We start from the raw sequence: 14,491 nt of genomic DNA, 5'->3' as shown, positions 1-14,491 counted from the left end.
AGGCTTTCAAAGTTCCTTCTGAAAAATGATTTCAAAATAGGAAAAATTGATTTCTTAAATCTCAAGGAATTGATATTTTAGTTGTTGAGATCTATGTAGATGATATTATATTTGGAGCAACTAACAGTGTTTTATGCAAGTACTTTGTTGAACTAATGGGTGGTGAATTTGAAATGAGTATGATGGGTGAATTGAACTTCTTCCTAGGACTTCAAATAAAGCAAACATCAGAAAGAATCATGATTCACTAGCAGAAGTATGTCAAGGAACTACTAAAGAAATACAACATGGAGAATGCTAAGACAAATCACACACCCATGGGAACAACGACAAGACTTGATGAGGATCCACAAGGAACAAGTGTGGATCAAACTACTTACAAAGGTATGATTGCTTCATTGTTATATCTAACAGCCAGTAGACCTGACATTTTCTTTAGTGCTGGATTGTGTGCAATATTTCAGTCTAATCCTAAAGAATCACATCTAACGGCTGTTAAAAGAAGTCTGAGATACCTCAAAGGGACAAATGACCAGTGTCTGTTCTATCCTAGAAGTGATGACTTTATGCTTAGAGGATTTACTGATGCTGACTATGTTGGTGACTTAGTGAACAGGAAAAGCACTTCATGTATGGTTCAGTTCCTAGGCTCTTGTCTAGTTTCTTGGGGTTCCAAGAAACAAAATACTGTTGCATTATCGACTGCAGAGGCTGAGTATGTGGCAGCAGCTGCCTGTTGCTCTTAATTCTTATGGATCAAACAACAGTTACGTGACTTTGGTATTAAATTTAATTGCATTACTATTTATTGTGATAATACTAGTGCAATTTTGATATCTAAAGATCCAGTCCATCATTCAAGAGTCAAGCATATTCATATAAGGCATCATTTCCTTAAGGATAATGTTGAAAAGGGTTTGATTAAATTAGATTTCTGCCAAACTGACAATCAAATTGCAAACATTTTGACAAAACCTTGAATAGAGAAAGGCATGAGAAGATGAGAATGGAACTTGGGATGATTAATTTATACTAAGAAAAATGCATCAAGTTCCCTCAGGTATGAAGCTCAAACTGACGTGCTTTCAAATTGTATACTGTGCACAAATGTTATATGTTTAATTACATAGTTGAGACAGGCCTGTGAGTAGGAACATTATTTGTTAAAGCATGTTAACTAGAGTGGAATAGATTATGAAAGTCCTTAATTGATTGCATGAGCCTTGTTGAATTGTTCCGTGTACCAAGTTGAATTTGCAAGTCTGCTTTGATAAAATTCAAAAGATCAAATTATTGTATTTATCTGATTTTCAAAAAATTCCTAATTTTTCTATCCAAACACAATTTCTGATGAATGCATTTATCTTTATCTTTTGTTCAAAAGGTTACCCAAATACAACTTATCTCATCAATCACAGTTTACGTTTCCCTAAGCAATAAATATAACGTCAAATCACCATTATTCACTGCACCTACTCCAAATGACGACACCTCACAAATTCACCTCACCTTTTTACCTCCACCATAAAAAGGATGTCAGCCTCACTAAAATTTACACCGCTCAAAAATTACCACATCACTTCCCAAACCGATCAAAACTTCTCTCCCATGGATATTTCACCAAAAACCCTAGCTGAAACCGAAGCAAAACCAAACACAATTTAAGATATCACCATGGAATCCCTTTTGGAAAATCAAAACAAAGAAATCTCTAAGCTCCAAAGAATAAATCAACCACTGAATCTCAATCTTCTCGCAAAAGAAAGATGGATGACATGCAAGAAGAAGAAGAAAGCATTCCGGAAATGGGTTTCAATTATCGTGACAAGCCTCCTGCCATGAAAAGGTAAGAGAAACTTGCTGAGCACTATGTGACATGTTTGAAACTCAATTTACCTTGGTGTAAAGCTGTTAAATTGTATGAATTGCTTGAGTTTCAAAATTGGGTGAATTTGTTGAGTGAATGTTTTAATCGGAGTATGTATGTAGATGCTATGAAAGATTTCTGTAAGAATTTTAAGTATTATAAGGGAACAATACATAGCAAAGTGTATGGTAAAGAAATTGAGTTTGATGCGTTGTACTTAGCTGAGTTGTTTGATGTGCCTAATACTGGGTATGATCTGTATTCTAAGAATACCATTTAAAACCCTCTTCCTCATGCTAACATTGATGAAATTGTGGAGTTCCTTGGAGGTGACCCTGAAGAAACCTACATAAATCATAACCAACTCACTCCTCTTGACAAAATTCTGCTAAAATTTGTGTACAATGACATCATTCCTCGCACTCAAAAGCGAGATGTAGCTAACAAACTAGATGCAACCCTCATTTACTGCCTTGCCCGCAAAATATCTATCAATTTCCCTTCCATCATGATCCAACACCTTAACCACCACTGTGTTCCAAAAGGATGGAAAGTTGGATATGCAAACCTTCTCACTAGTGTCTTTGAAAGCTTCAGTATTTCTTTTGCTAAATCTGAGCCTTTACCTCTAAAAACACTGAATATATCCAACCTATATTTCTTGATAACCATAAATTGAAGGTCGTAGATGGTTGTTTTGAAGTTGTGAAGGAAGAAAAGAGGCCAAAAGAGGTGAATTCTGTAGCTGAGGGGGAAGAATAGGAAGAAAAGGTAGTAGGGTTGATTGAAAGCGTGGTATAGGGAATTCAGGAGGATGTTGAGGAAGATCAGGGTGAAGAGGATAAAAAGAGTGTAGAGGAGGTGACTGAAATAGGGGGAAGAAAGAAAAGAAAAAGCTTGAGGTTGACGAAAAAGGACACTCCTGCTAAGGTTTGCATTGATCTTTCTGGTGTCCAGGAGGAACTGCAGAAGATTCCTAGCACTCCTACTTCTGTCAAGCATGCATCTGCAGGTACAGTATTCACAACTTTTAGTTCTCCACCAAAGGTTCCTAGCGAGGAGAGCATGAAGGAACTCCTCCATAAGGTGCTCAAGGAACAGAAGAAGCCCAAGAGAAGATGGAGGAACTGAAGAAGAGTGTGCTCACTCTGGATGGTGACATGAAGAAGCTGGTCTCAAGCACTGAGAAGGCGAGGCTTGCTACTATCAAAGACATTGTGTTTCAGGTCAGCAAGAAGCTGGAGGATCTTGCTGTTGATGATGACCAGAACACTGCTTCTTAGTTTTTATCCTATCCTGCTATCCTATTATTTTGATGATGCTATGTTTATTTCTGCTTTTGGAAACAATTTCTTTTGGTCTGTAATTATTGGTGCTTTTATCTTTTGCTAGACTTGTGAATTCAGTACATTTGGCCGATGTTTTAAATCAGTTTTGGATGATTAGTATCTATGTTTAATATGCTTGTATGCGTTGTAAATATTTGTTCTCTATGCATGCTTCCTATCTTAACACCAAACCACTTAGATTGGTGTTGTGTTATGGTATACTATTGCTTGTGTGTCAATTTTTGATAATGCCAAAAGGGGGAAAAGGTGCAAACTCAAGGAAATTTAATCATTCTATGGTCTCTGTTTGAAGTCTTCACAGTCTGCGTATTTCTCTACAAGCAGGTATATGTAAATACAAGGTTTTTTTTTTTTTTTTTTTTTTTTTTTTTTTTTTGTGTTATGTTTTTCTTTATTAGTATTAGTTTCCCTTCTGCATTTTGTTTTTGCGTTTTTCTTTCCAGTTTAGGTTTGGATTATCTTTGTTTCCTTGTAAATAAGTTTGGTTTGTTTGTCATCATTAAAAATGGGGAATATTGTTGACTTTATGATTTGACGATGACACAACCTAACTTATTTACAAACTAATAAGAGCTTGATTGTTTAAGTGTGTGATCAGATACAATGACTAGGAGAATTGAATGTGTTTTGAAAGATTCCATGAGGAACAAGATAGCCAAAGGAAAAGTAAATCAAAAGAGAAGAGTTCCCTAACAGGAACTGGTGCTTCAGAAATGAAGACCTGAGAAGAGAAGTTCCAATCAGGGAACAGAAGCTTCGGAGTAGAAGCTTCACCAGAGAAGAGAAGCTCCTTACAAGGAACAGAAGCCTCGGAGTAGAAGCTTCATCAGAGAAACATGAAGACTAAAATATTTTTATGTTTTAGGGTTTACATAAGTATAAGAGTCAGATTACGCTTTAAAGTAGCTGTGTGGAATAGGTCTAAAGGATAAAATTGTGCAATGCTTATTTTTAGGAAAATAGTTTGCGTTTAATTCTTATCTTTTTAATTTATAAAAAGGATTTTATTTTTCTCTATTTTTCGAAATATCATTTAAATAAACAAAATCTAATTTTCGTTTTCAAAACTTGCGGACTACTCATGACTGTTTCTTTATCATGGCCTTGTACATTAAGGAGTTCGTTTCCTTAATTTTGGGGCATGTTCTACTTAGTGGGATTGAGTAGTGCCGACATGGATAAGCAGCACAAAGAAGTTTTTCCAAAGCAATTTTGGTCTATAAATAGTCAGTTGATTTCAGTTGGAAAAACTCACCCTTACTCGAATAGATTTCTTCTTTTGCTTTCTTTAATCGAGTCAAGAGTCCAATTCCACATTAGTGAAATAGAGTGTTATTTTGTTCTTATACTAAAGTTTATTCTATCGAGTTGTATTTTGGGGAATTGGCAAGTTTGAGTGAACTTTCGTTTAACTTTGAGTGAAGAGAAGAGAGTAAGAGAAGAGAAAGAAAAGAGAGAAGAGAAGAGTAGCAGGTTGAGGAACTTGCTACTTAGGGCTTTGAGTTTGTTGAGGAACTTGAAGTTAGAGTCTTTAGTTTGTAATAGGAATATGCCCTATTCTAGTGAAGATTCTTTTCTTAAAATCCTCGTGGTTTTTCTCCTTGTTTAGGGCCAAGGAGTATTCCACGTAAAATCTCTCTTGCGTTTCAGTTCCTTAAGCTTACTAGTTTTTATTTTCGCGAAAAGTTTGACAAATATTCCATACTACAATTCAACCCCCCTTCTTGTAGTATTCAATGAAACAACAAAACCCAAATCACATGTAATCCAAAACACACTTAAAATTTTATCATCTTGTTATGAAAGGAATTCGATAACGAAGATGTTAAGATTTGCAAAGCAAAGGTGTATAAATTTATGCAATAAGTGAAACATAACATTCAAAATTGCATAAAAGAAATCAAACATATTAGATATGGGTGTGATTTCTATAAATGTTTGGAAATTTATCATTGGTACACCCCATATTTTGACTTTTATCTATGATACACTTCATTAAGTTTTGATTATCACCGGTACACTCAAACTTAATGGTAATAAACTACAATACCTAAAACGTTAGCAAATGTTTAGTAAGGGATAATGACAACAATTTTGAATTAACATGACTTGACTAATTGCCCCCCCAGTCATTAAGTCTCCCTCCAAGCTCCTACTGCTAACATTAAAGACAAAATTGTAACCGTTCATCTTCTTCACTATCTCCCCTGTTCTTATTCCTTCCTGAAACCCTAACTGAAGCGCGAGTGAAGCAAAATTCTTGGAGATTTAGCGATACTTTGTTGATTATGAAAGGTTAGTGTTGATTTGTGTTTTTAATTTGGGAATTTTTCGTAAATTGTTAGGTTTTAGGTTGGTTTTTGTTTTCTTTTTTTTTTAAGAAAAGACAAAATTTATTAATCACACAAAACAAACAATACACTGAGGATAATAAACCCCTAGGCAAATGACCCTTATCCAAGCTAATTCTCTAGCCTTAACTTTACTAGAACTAACACTATAGATCCTATGATACACATCAAAACCTATTCTATTTACAAGGACTTCATGCCTCGGAATTTTAGCTCTCCAAATGGCTTCATTCCTTTGTTGCTAGATATTGTAGATCAAAGCTGCACAAAAACTTTGGCACACCTTCTGGAACTTGTTTCTAGCATTCTAACACCACTCATTTCAATCTACCACACTTCTGAAGTCCATTCTTCTCTTCAATTTATTCTGCAGCAACATTTACAGTTTTTTTTTACTATAATCACACTAAAATAAAATGTGATTATTAGACTCTGAACATATCCCTTATAAAGGACAATTGTCATCATCTAACACTCCATACAACTTCAGTTTGTCTTTGGTTCTCAATCTTCCCCAAGCTGCAATCCAAGCAATAAAACGATGCTTAGGAATATTGAATTTGTTCCAGATCCAATTACACCAAGCAACTTTTAGATTATGTTTCATTCTGCAACCACTTATAAGCTGAGGCTACTGTATAACTAGTAGCATTATGATGCCAAATGTGGCCAACAAAGCCATTCTTGATCTGTTCCTTCACCGTTCATATTTTGCTTCCATTGCTAGCTTGCTTCAGCAGGGCACCCATACCTCTAGTATTAGTTTTACCTAAAAACCCTAGTTTACTCTCTCTAAGCATTTAATTTCTACTCTTAGTTTGATTTATTGTTCATCAACAATTGGAGTTCTTTTAATTGAAGCAATTGGTATTCATCTATATCACTTCTCTTTTATTTCTTATTGCTTATTGATTATGCCTTGTCTATTGAATCTTGTTATTGGTTTTGTTAGTATGTTAGAGTAGATTCATAATCCGGGATCTTGCAAAGCTGGAATATGATTGATATATGAATTGAATCTTTAATTCGTCCAATAATAATCCCAATTGACATGCTTAATTGATTGTATTTATGCCAATGCTAGATTAGGAATAATTAGTATTGTTATCATCCCTTTGTTCTAATTGCAACGGAAGTTGGGTATTAACGGGATTTGGGTATTTCAATTAAGGGTTTGAAGATCATCACGGAAGTAGGTGATTGGATGATTAGGAAGTTAAGTATTGTGTTTAATGTCCCTTATTACTTGAATCCATGGAAATAGGCTTGATAGTTGATATGGGAAGCCATAGATAACTCGGAAGAGACCTTTGGTATTGTTTAGGGAATGCTTTTCCTCTTGTCAATTGATTTGTTATTGGGGGTAGATTTATTAGTGTATCGATTATATTCGTGGTAATGCTTGATCTTGGATGTTTAGTTCATTGATTTATTACTCTATTTAGATTGATTGTGCCATTTAGATATTTTAGTTATTAGTGTTCTTCACTATTGATTGGTTACATGCTTAGTGATTGCTTGAGTCTAATTAATTAGGTGAACCTTAGTCTCTTGGGATTCGATCCTTACTTGCCCGTCTACATGGTAGTGGTCTTTTTTGGTTTATTTTTGTTAGGTACGCGACACGCCTATCAAATTTTGGCGTCGTTGCCGGGGACTAACGGTATCTTTCTGATTATTTGTGATTCGGTTTTACTAAGCTTTATTCATTTCTTCGTCTATTGTTTCTTGTGTTTTTGATACTCTTCTTTTAGTTCTTTGTTGCATGCAAACACGACGTTCAGGGTCAGACGATTTAGCACCTTTTTGATTATGAAATCGAAGCAAATGTAAGGAGACAAAGAGGTAGAAGAAGAGGGAGAAATAAAAACAATAGAAACATGGAAGACGGCACAAAATCTATTTTGGAGTACGGTATTCCTGATACAACAACCGGACTCCTCTCAAGCATTGTCAAACTACCTGTCACTGCTCAGAACTTCGAATTGAAACCACAATTCATTCAATTCATCTCCAATGGTTCATTTTCAGGCACATCTCATGATTTCCTAGCGAGTCACATTGATAGTTTCTTGGAGAAATGTGATACTATGAAATTAAATGGTGTTACAGATGATGCTCTTAGACTTCGCCTTTTTCCTTTCTTATTACGGGATAGGGCGAAGGAATGGCTGAGAGATGAAGGTTCTGGCTCATTTGACACATGGGATAAACTGGTGAAGGCTTTCCTAGTCAAGTTCTTGGGACATGAAAAGAGTGCAAGGTTGAGAAACGAGTTATCTACTTTCAGGCAGTCAGATGATGAGTCCCTATATGACACATGGAGGAGATTCAAGCGATTGCAAAGACAATGTCCTCACCATGGTATTTCTGAATGGATGTTGATCCAAACCTTCTATAATGGTTTAACTCATGAGTTCCGAATCTATATTGGCGCTGCATCTGGGGTTCTCTCTTGACTAAGAACCCAAATGAGGCAAAGGAACTAGTTGAGAAGATGGAGGCCAATGATAACTATCACCCAGGAGGCCAAAATAGTGTGAAGAAGGGAGGTAAATTAGATGTTGATGCTCTAACTCTTTTGACTAGCTCTGTGCAAGCATTGTCAAGCAAGTTTGACAGACTCCAAGCTGGATCATCTGCTAGCTTACTTGAGACTTGTCAAATGTGTAATGTGCAAGGTCACATCGCACCTAATTGCCCACAAAATTCAACTGAGATATCAATCGAGGAAGCCAATGCATTCTACACTTCTAACCCCAAAAGGCCATATGACCCCCACTTTAACACATATAATGAAGGTTGGAAGAATCACCCAAATTTTTCCTACAAGAATACCCAATCCCAACAAAATCCACCTCCACCACCACCTCAAAACAATAATTACAATGCACCACCTGGTTTCCAACCAAGGCCACCTCCAGTCCAACAACCTATGCAACCACCTCCTCAAAAATCCAACCTTGAACTAATGATGGAAAAATTTGTTACCACAACAAACAATTCCATCCAACAGTTACAAGCTCAGAGCAAGCTCATGGAAAATCAGATTAGTCAACTTGCTCATCAAGTTGGCCAATCTTCAAAGACACTCGGTACCATTCCGGGTCAAACAGAGCAACCACAAAAGGGTTATATGAATGTCGTGACTTTGAGGAGTGGAAAGAAATTGGAGCCATCAAGGGAGGTTGTTGAAGGGGTAGGCGCAAATGAAAAGGTAGTTGAAAGTACTGTGATTGAGGAAGAGCCAAAGAAAATGACTCCACCACCTCTTGTTCCATATGTGCCAAAGGTTCCTTTCCCGTAGAGGTTAGCCCAAGCCAAGTTAGAGAAAAAGTATGGAAAATTTCTTGATATTCTGAAGAAGCTTCACATCAACATTCCATTCTTAGATGCAATATCCGATATTCCATCTTATGCAAAATTTTTAAAGGATATGCTCTCTAACAAGAAGAAGCTAGAAGAGAATGCTACAGTTGCATTGACTGCAGAGTGTAGTGCAATTTTGCAAAACACACTTCCTAAGAAATTAGGCGATCCAGATAGCTATTCAATTCCGGTGAAACTTGGGGACATAGAGATCAACAGGGCATTATGTGATCTTGGTGCAAGTGTGAGTCTTATGCCGCTTTCTATCTGCAAGAAACTTCAAATGGGTGAACTAAAGCCTACACTTATATCCTTACAACTTGTGGATCGGTCAGTCAAGTTTCCTTTGTGTGTACTTGAAGATGTTCCTCTACGCGTGGGAAAATTCTTTATTCCATGTGATCCAGGTAGTTATTCAATTCCGGTGAAACTTGGGGACATAGAGATCAACAGGGCATTATGTGATCTTGGTGCAAGTGTGAGTCTTATGCCGCTTTCTATCTGCAAGAAACTTCAAATGGGTGAACTAAAGCCTACACATATATCATTACAACTTGGATCGGTCAGTCAAGTTTCCTTTGGGTGTACTTGAAGATGTTCCTCTATGCGTGGGAAAATTCTTTATTCCATGTGATTTTGTTGTGATGGAAATGGAGGAGGATGCACATGTCCCTATCATTCTTGGTAGACCATACTTAGCTACCGCGGGAGCAATCATTGATATAAAAAATGGTAAAATCACTTTTGAAGTAGGGGATGAGAAAATGGAGTATTCACTCTTGAATGCCATGGGAACTCCTTACATGGGAGAGACTATTTGTCAACTGGATATCCTCGATGAATTACAACGTGATAAACTTCCCTTGATTAAAACGGAAGATGCACTTGAAATGGTGTTAATAGGGAGTGCCAATGATGAAGATTGGGAAACAAGGGAGTATACAAGGCTACTAGAGGTAGCAAAAGCCAATCCAATCACCGCTCCAGTCAAGGAAGTCCTTAGTGTATCGAGTGTTGGGGAGTGTACTACGCCTCCCGAGGTAGAGTTGAAACCCCTTCCCTCTACTCTCAAATATGCATATCTTGGTCCTAATAATACATACCCTGTTAATGTTAATGCTGAGCTTAATGACACAGAATTGGAGCAACTACTCACTGTCTTGAGAAAATATAAAAATGGTATTGGGTACACCATTGATGATATTAAGGGTATTAATCCCTCTTTTTGTATGCATAAAATCATTCTTCACGACGATCATGCCTCCTCCATAGAACCTCAGAGAAGGCTTAATCCAAATATGATGGAGGTAGTTAAAAAAGAGGTTCTCAAATTGCTTGCTGCAGGAATAATTTACCCTATCTCAGATAGTAAGTGGGTTAGCCCTGTACAAGTAGTACTAAAAAAGGGAGGTATGACTGTTGTTAAGAATGACAAGGGTGAGCCAGTCGCCACTAGGACTGTTACAGGTTGGCGAATGTGTATTAATGGAGTATTCACTCTTGAATGCCATGGGAACTCCTTACATGGGAGAGACTATTTGTCAACTGGATATCCTCGATGAATTACAACGTGAGAAACTTCCCTTGATTAAAACGGAAGATGCACTTGAAATGGTGTTAATAGGGAGTGCCAATGATGAAGATTGGGAAACAAGGGAGTATACAAGGCTACTAGAGGTAGCAAAAGCCAATCCAATCACCGCTCCAGTCAAGGAAGTCCTTAGTGTATCGAGTGTTGGGGAGTGTACTACGCCTCCCGAGGTAGAGTTGAAACCCCTTCCCTCTACTCTCAAATATGCATATCTTGGTCCTAATAATACATACCCTGTTAATGTTAATGCTGAGCTTAATGACACAGAATTGGAGCAACTACTCACTGTCTTGAGAAAATATAAAAATGGTATTGGGTACACCATTGATGATATTAAGGGTATTAATCCCTCTTTTTGTATGCATAAAATCATTCTTCACGACGATCATGCCTCCTCCATAGAACCTCAAAGAAGGCTTAATCCAAATATGATGGAGGTAGTTAAAAAAGAGGTTCTCAAATTGCTTGCTGCAGGAATAATTTACCCTATCTCAGATAGTAAGTGAGTTAGCCCTGTACAAGTAGTACTAAAAAAGGGAGGTATGACTGTTGTTAAGAATGACAAGGGTGAGCCAGTCGCCACTAGGACTGTTACAGGTTGGCGAATGTGTATTGATTATAGAAGGTTGAATAAGGCCACCCGGAAGGACCATTTCCCCCTCCCCTTTATTGATCAGATGCTTGAACTTTTGGCTAAGAATTCCTTTTTCTGTTATTTGGATGGATATTCTGGTTTATTTCAAATTCATATTCGTCCTTGTGATCAGGAAAAGACCACATTTACATGCCCATATGACACTTTTGCATACCGGAGAATGCCGTTTGGATTATGTAATGCCCCAACCATATTTCAACGTTGTATGATGGCAATTTTTTCAGGTCTTGTAGAAAATTCTATGGAAGTATTTATGGATGATTTCTCTGTTTATGGAACATCTTTCGATGTATGTCTTGAAAATTTGAAAAAGGTGCTTCATAGATGTCAGGAAAATCTAATTTTAAACTGGGAAAAATGTCATTTTATGGTACAACAGGGAATTGTCTTAGTTCATGTCGTGTCAAATAAGGGTGTTGAGGTCGATAAGGAAAAAATAGAGGTCATAGAGCGATTACCCCCTCCGAACTCTATAAAAGGAGTTTGAAGTTTCCTTGGTCATGCAGGTTTTTATCGTCGCTTCATTAAGGACTTTTCAAAAATTGCTCGACCTCTAACTGAACTTTTAGCAAAATATTCTCCATTTATCTTTACTGATGATTGTCTTGAGGCTTTTAACAGGTTGTAGGAAGCCTTGATCCCTGCTCCAATCATGCAGCCTCCAGATTGGAGCATACCGTTCGACATTATGTGCGATGCCAGCGATTATGCGGTAGGTGCTGTTATGGGGCAACGAAAGGACGGTAAACTTTATGCTATTTATTACTCTAGTAAGACTCTTGATTCTGCTCAAATGAATTATGCCACAACTGAGAAAGAGATGCTAGCAGTAGTATTTGCAGTAGATAAATTCCGTTCTTACATTATTAGTTCCAAAGTGATTATTCATACAGATCATGCAGCTTTGAAATATCTGATGAGTAAAAAGGATGCCAAGCCTCGTTTGATCCGCTGGATTCTCTTGCTACAAGATTTTGACATCAAGATTAAGGACAAGAAAGGCTTTGAAAATGTCGTTGCAGATCATCTTTCTCATCTCCTCCTAGAACAGGGGGATGGAGACGATCTCCCCATTGATGATTCCTTTCCTGATGAACATCTACTTGCTCTTTTAATAATTGAATTGCCTTGGTATGCTGATTAGGCTAATTTTCTGTCTACAGGTACAATGCCTCATGGCTACTCGTCTCAACAAAGGAAGAAATTCCTCTATGAGGCAAGGAGACACTTTTGGGAGGATCCTTTCTTGTATAAGCTTTGCGCAGACGCAGTGATCAGACGATGCATCCCAGAGAGTGAGGTAAATAATGTCATTTCTCATTGCCATGACCTACCATGTGGTGGACATGTAGGTCCTTCGAAGACAATCGTGAAGATTTTGCAGTGCGGTTTTTATTGGCCAACCTTGTTCAAAGACATGTATTCCTATGTCAAGGCCTGTGATCGTTGTCAATGGATGGGCAATATCTCTAGGAAGAATGAGATGCCACTCAACAACATACTCGAGGTCGAGTTGTTTGACGTGTGGGGGATAGACTTCATGGGTCCGTTTCTTTCTTCCCATGGAAACTGATATATCCTAGTAGCCGTTGACTATGTGTCAAAGTGGGTTGAAGCTATTTCTACTCCAACCAATGATGCTCGTGTGGTAAGTAAATTTTTCAAGAAAATTATTTTTCCCCGATTTGATATCCCACGTGTGTTGATTAGTGACAGGGGAACACATTTCTTAGAGCATCGGTTCGAAGCGATGTTGAAGAAATATGGAGTGCAACATAGGCTTGGCATTGGCTATCATCCTCAAACCAGTGGTCAAGTTGAAGTGTCCAACCGAGAAATCAAGTTCATCTTAGAGAAAACGGCTGCAAGGACAAGAAAAGATTGGTCAGCTAGGATTGATGATGCACTATGGGCACACCGAACAACTTTTAAAACACCAATAGGTACAACTCCATACAGACTTGTCTATAGGAAAGCATGCCACCTACCCGTTGAGCTAGAATACCGAGCATTTTGGGCCATTAAGAGCCTAAATTTTGATGCTAAAGCAGCGGGAGAGAAGAGGCTGCTACAATTGAATGAACTAGATGTGCTCCGCCTCGAAGCTTATGAAAGTTCAAAATTATACAAGGAGAGAACTAAAAAGTGGCATGATAAGGGCCTTGTGAGAAGGGAATTCAAGGAAGGAGATCAAGTTCTTCTTTTCAACTCGCGATTGAAGTTGTTTCCCGAAAAGCTTCAATCTAGGTGGTCGGGTCCCTTCACTGTTTTTAAGGCTTACCCCTACGACACTATTGAACTATGGAACAAGACCGGTGGTACTTTCAAGGTCAATGGACAAAGGGTGAAGCATTACCGAGTCGGAGATCCTATCGAAGAGAAGGTGGACATCACACTCTCTTACCCACCACCAACTTAATGAGCATCATTAGGGTCAAGCTAAAGACCTTATAAACAAGCGCTTGCGGGAGGCAACCCGTTTTTCTTAGTTTTTCATTTTTACATTTTCTTTTTCTAGTTTTGTGTTTGTGTTTGTTTTGTTTTTCAGAGAACACCGAGTTACGCAAGAAATGGGATATCAAGACTATTCGTCAAGGGTTGATAAAATGAGAGAACTACTCGTCGCCCTGGTAGACCGGGCAAGGCCCGCCAGATCGGGCGCGAGTAGCACTAACCAGAAGAGAAGACAAGAGAGAAAGGAATACGTAGAACATTTTCTACCTCTCACCGTCCGGTCTGACCGGGCAGGTGATGGCAGATCGGGCACGAGAAGCAGGAGGCAAGAACACTTTAGCTCAAAAGTTACCTCCCACCGCTCGATCATATCGGGCAACCCATGCCCGATTGGGCGCGAGGGCCAACCTATTCCTTGAGATCTTTTATCTTAAAAAAAAAAGAGAGGTCGACCTAAACCGCCCGATCAGACCGGGCAACCCATGTCTGATCGGGCGCGAGGGCCAGGTTTGGACAAAGATTTAAGGGAAATACTCAACCTCTTTCGCCCGATCAGACCGGGCGCGTTATGCCCGATTGGGCGCGAGGAGTTTCGGGACCTTAAGAGAGCACGATTCCCCCTTTTTTTCCTCACATTCTAACTCTTTCTCCTTACTATTCCTACACACTCTCTCTCTAAAAATCCCCAAATTCAAAAACCCTAACTCTCATCCTCTCCTCTAAACCCCATAATTTCCACTTAAATTCTTCATATTTCTTCATCCTTCATCTTCCCTATTCAATCTTCAACCTCCATAACTACTTCCTTTACCTTCAAACATCCTCCTCATCCAAAATTCCCAACTTTCTTGACTT

The 14,491-nt window shown here is 38.2% G+C and overlaps 1 pseudogene; it reads left to right on the top strand.

Annotated features, from left to right (window-relative positions):
• The first annotated feature begins 11,069 nt into the window (after positions 1 to 11,069).
• LOC110727394 lies at positions 11,070 to 13,601 on the top strand (annotated as a pseudogene).
• The last annotated feature ends 890 nt before the right edge of the window (positions 13,602 to 14,491 follow it).

This window comes from Chenopodium quinoa, unplaced genomic scaffold (genome assembly GCF_001683475.1).
Source record: "Chenopodium quinoa cultivar QQ74 unplaced genomic scaffold, ASM168347v1, whole genome shotgun sequence".
Taxonomy (NCBI): domain Eukaryota; kingdom Viridiplantae; phylum Streptophyta; class Magnoliopsida; order Caryophyllales; family Amaranthaceae; genus Chenopodium; species Chenopodium quinoa.
Note: the sequence above shows the minus strand (reverse complement) of the source record. Positions and strands in the feature narration are given on the sequence as shown.